Genomic DNA, 5,247 nt, shown 5'->3' with positions numbered 1-5,247 from the left:
TGTTTCTTATTATTGTTATCTTTAAATTGGTATCCCTACAGCTATATCTTAATAACACATGGGGTAGTAAATGATCTTAAAATGTATTTTTTCCATAAACCGGCATTGCATTTCTAAAAAAATAAATGCATATTCCCCGTAAAAATTTTAATTCTCAAAAAGAAAAAAATCTCAATTATTGAAGTATGACCTATGTCTTTATACCAAGCAATATACTAAGCAGTGAATACGTTGATTTTGCAAAGGAATATATATTTTTATGAGAAAACTAGAATTATAAAATCAAATCTATGACTATAAAGTATGTGTTTAATTATTTTGCTTAATTTTTGGTTTGCATGGTTTTTGTTGTTGTTTTTTTTTTTTTTTTTTTTTTTTTTGGGGGGGGGGGGGATTGGAGTGTGTGTAGGTGGGTATTTAAATGAAACGAATGTAAGTGAAATTTAAAGGAAACTGGACGCTAAACAGAGAAAAAAAAAACTTGGAATGGCCTTAGAGATGTACATGTAACACCTACATGTATGGTCTGGTGCTCATTGCTTGGAGATGGAAGTAAGTTTATATAAATTTTAGACTTTAGCAGGATACAATGTATTACAAAAACAAACAACAAATTTTCAAACGCATTTAAGGCTCATTAGTCCCTCTGTTCAATTGAATAAAATGTTGATTTAGCGCTTTTGATTATCCAGAAGATATGTATATACATGTAATAGGTAAAATGCAAACTGCGGGGTAATATTGAACTAAAAAAAAGACACTGGATGTGACACATATGGCTCTAAATTCGCTCTTGAGTACATCTTGACCTATGATTTTAACAAGAGGAATATAAAATAAATTATTTAAAAAATTGAAATAAGAAATGTTTTATACTGAAAAGTATATTGCAAATATATAAAAAAGATAAAATAAGCAGACTTTTTCATCAACTTACTCTTTTTTTTCTTGAAATGAATTTGATAATTCCACTAGAATTACGCATGTGTAGGGGGACATTTTCAACCATGTCAAAATAAAAGTCAAATATACGGTGATAATACCTTGTACACAGAATATCTTCATTCACTACTGTTTAGGAAGGATAAAATTAACATACAAAAGTATTTTAATGCACATTATGTCTAAAATGAAAGAAAAATTGGAATTTATTTCTTCTCATATTTTGAACGTAACGTCTGTCAGACTCGATACACCGGGTACATTGTTATAAAATGGGCCATTGTTTATGCAAACTATTTTATCTTTCTTGTCTACTGATAGAAAATTTACCTGTTTATCAGTTTAGTGATCGCAGATTCAACAGAAAAGCACGTGTGCTTAGAAATTAACAAATATATGGGATGCTTCCGGTGTCTGTCATGGCAAGTGGGCGTTACGTTCTATTTTAAGAATGGAGCTTGGAGATGCTTCTTCTTATACATTTGACTTAAAGGTTATGAATATTAAAATTTTCTCCAGTGTTCTATGCAAATGTGTTTACATTTCGATAAGAAGAGCTACAGAGAGAGCCCGAGAAGCCACGAATGTCAAGTGTTACGTTACACAAAGTATCTTCTTCTTCTTCCCTTGATGGAGTAAACTCAATTTGAGTGTTAAAACTCCAGTAATTCCGTAGTGAACAGCTAAAAATCTATGTACACCGTATTAAAAGGGATAAAAAGTTAAAAGTGGACAATTTAGTGGTGTAGAATATCAGACACGCTGATGGACTGTATTGCATGTCTGAAGGTGTCCACTGATGGTGAATTCCTAATTGTGGCTGGTATATTGTTCCATGCTATGATAGTTGCTGGTATGAATGAGTATTTGTAGACATCAACCCTGGTGCTGATTTGGCGGATTTTGTTTGCCATAGAACCACGGGTTCTGCTATTGGTGACATGTAGCACATGATGTACCGGAACTTCCACAATGTGATGGTAGATCTTGTAGAACATGATCACTCGGTTCCGGGCCCTCCGATGTTCAAGTGGTTCCCAGCCGAGTTGGTATAGCATGGTGGTCACACTTCCTGGGTCCCTTGATGAGTAATCACCTGTGGCGAACCTTGCTGCCCGGCGCTGAGCATCTTCTAGATGTTGGATTAAATGATGTTGGAAAGGATCCCAAACCACTGACGCGTACTCCAATACTGGACGTACTAGCGTAGTGTATGCCTTGCTTCTGATAGCCTGTGGGCAACTTCTGAGGTTCCTTCTTAAAAATCCAATTGTTCTCGTGGCCTTGGCAGAAGTTGAGTTAATATGCTCGCGCCATGAAAGATCTTTGCTAATTGTGATACCAAGGTATTTACCACTTGGGACATCTTCCAGGGTATGGTTATGCAGTTGGTATGATTCTTTAATTGGATGGCGTTTCTTAGATATGTGAATAATGGTACACTTCTGAGGGTGAAAGGTCATCTGCCAGTCCTTTTCCCATTTCTCAAGTGCACATAAGTCCTGTTGGAGTTGGACTGTGTCATTGATTGATTGAATTGTCCTGTAAATGAGGCAGTCGTCTGCAAATAATTTAACATTTGATGTTACCACCTCCGGGAGGTCATTGATGTAGGCAAGAAATAATAGGGGACCCATTACTGTGCCTTGAGGTACTCCGGAGTTCACGTCTGCTATGTTGGAGGACATCCCTTCAACCAATACTCGCTGTTTTCTGTCTGATAAGAAACTTTCTATCCATTGTAGAGTGCAGCCACGAATCCCATAATAATTCAGTTTGTGGAGGAGACGTTGGTGTGGTACCTTATCGAATGCTTTGGCGAAATCCAGTAAGATGACGTCAATCTGGTTTCCATTCGATAGGCTACTAGCAAGATCTTGTACTGTGGCAATAAGTTGAGTCTCACATGATCGCTTACTACGAAATCCGTGCTGTGCTGGTGTAAGGATAGAGTTCCTTTCAAAGTGGTCCATGATGTTAGAATGGAGAATGTGTTCCAGGATCTTGGAGCAAATTGCTGTAAGTGATACAGGACGATAATTTGCCGCTGCACTCTTGTCACCTTTCTTAAAGATGGGGACTACATGGGCCATCTTCCAGTCATCTGGTACACATCCACAATTCAAAGACGTTTGGAATAGAAAGGTCAATGCAGGTGTAATCTCCTCTGCCAATTCCTTCAGAAAACGTGCTGAAATGGCATCTGGTCCTGTAGCCTTGTGTGGTTGTAAGTTACTTAATAGCTTGTACACACCACGTGGATTGATGATTATGCTGTCCATTGTTAGGAATGGGCTGGGACCCTTGTCTGGAGCTCGGCTAGTGTCCTCCGTTGTAAATACGGATTTAAACTGTTCGTTTAATATATTCGCCTTGGCTTGTGGGTCGCTGGTTATGAGCCCGTCCGTATTCCGTAATGGTGCTACACCAGAGGCTTCTTGTTTTTTGCTCTTAATAAATGACCAGAATTTCTTGGGATTTTCTGAGGCACTGGGGGTGATAATGTCATTCATGTATTGTTGATAGGCAAGACGAATAGTGCGCTGGCATTCTGATTTAAGAGACAGGTACCTTTGCTGGTCACACTGCTTCTTTGTTGCCTTGGCTTTGTGGAATGCACGTAGTTTCCTGCGTGATAAACGTCTGCTAGCTGTATTGATCCAAGGGTTTGATGTCCTGGATCGTGTGAGCTTATGAGGAACATGTCGGTTCATGATGCTAAGTGTGGAGTCTCTAAAGAGTTCCCAGAGAGTGTCAACAGAAGTGAAAGGTCTGGTGATAAAGTCTTGTACAAAGTTGTTGATGTCTCTTCGCAAAGATGTCATATCTGCCTTATCCCATGAGTATATTTCTCGACGGGCCGGTTTACTTCTTAGCGGTTGGATTAAGGAGTCAATTAAGACTGCGTCGTGGTCGCCTACCCCTGGGATGACTTTGCATCGTTGCACAAGTGATGGGTTGCTCGTAAAGAACAAGTCTAGGATTTTGTCTCCCCGTGTTGGTGTGCATACAAGCTGCTCCACTCCACAATCACCAGGGATGTTCAAATACTCTGTCGACATCTTACTTGGGTATTGATGGGAGATGATTGATTGGGTAGGCCAGTTAATGTCTGGAAGGTTAAAATCTCCCGCTATCCAAAAGTCACACTTAGGATTATCCGAGCGAACCTTGCTCATCTCTGCTACAGCCAGGCGTGCATTATTTTCGCAAGTGATGTTGGGTGGGCGGTAGTAGGCTCCTATGATGATTGACTTTTTCTTGTTCACATGAAGTCTAACACAGAGGAGCTCATGGTCTTTACTGGTGTAGATTGGCGTACACACCAAGTCATTCTTGACAGCAATGATGATTCCACCATGTGAGTCAGCCCTATCCCTTCGGAAGACATTGTATGTTGTAGTTACTACAATATGTTACGTTCATGAAAATATAAGTTGTCTTTATCCTAGATTTTAAACACATATCATCAAATATTGTCAGCTAGTAGGTGTATTTTGGATTTTTTCTTTAAAAAATATGAACTTGCACGCTCTTCATCACTACATAAACACTTAAAATTTGACATTTCTTACATAACGTACCGATTGACAGACATTGCCTGAATACTATCGTAACGGTGACGGACAAAACGAATGTCTGTTCATGTTACGTGAATCAAACGGGTGCATTCAGATTTATACGTTCAGTGAATTAAACCAAAAAGTATTTTTATTTAAGAATATTAGTGTATCACAAGGCAAAATTTGTCTTTATAACTTAAACAATACAATTTTGTAGTTGTTTTCTTGCAGTTTTTAAAACGAGTCTGTCAGGGTTACGTGCATCCGCACATGTTACGATATAGGTTTGATCTATATGAAATAATTTATTTTTTTAAATTTCATTAGTATTTTCATAAAAAATGATGTCTTGTGTATTATAAATTCCAAGAATAAAAGATAAGCTTTGAATGATAAATTTTATTGGCTCGTTTCAAACAGGTATTGCTCAAGAAATATCGTAACATGACAGACATGGTGGAAATTTTGTATGTTACAAAGCGTATAGAAGAGATTTATTTTTTAAAAATTCAAATTTAAAATCTATATGGAATCAAAATTTGAATAATGTCCATTTCTTACGGCAACATTATCTTTTTGATAAAATAATGAAAGTTTATGGTTTAGGCTATTTGGCTGGCTAAGTAAAGGAGTCTGTCAGTGTTACGATCATCAGTTTGTGCATCAAAAGTAGCTTTAAAATCTTTTTTCTTATATGTAAGAGTGAAAAAAAAATTTGCATTGTTTAAGAAATTGTTTAATT

This window comes from Saccostrea echinata, unplaced genomic scaffold (assembly GCF_033153115.1).
Source record: "Saccostrea echinata isolate AGI-Se365-2 ecotype Australia unplaced genomic scaffold, CSIRO_AGI_Sech_v1 ptg000025l, whole genome shotgun sequence".
NCBI lineage: Eukaryota > Metazoa > Mollusca > Bivalvia > Ostreida > Ostreidae > Saccostrea > Saccostrea echinata.
Note: the sequence above shows the minus strand (reverse complement) of the source record.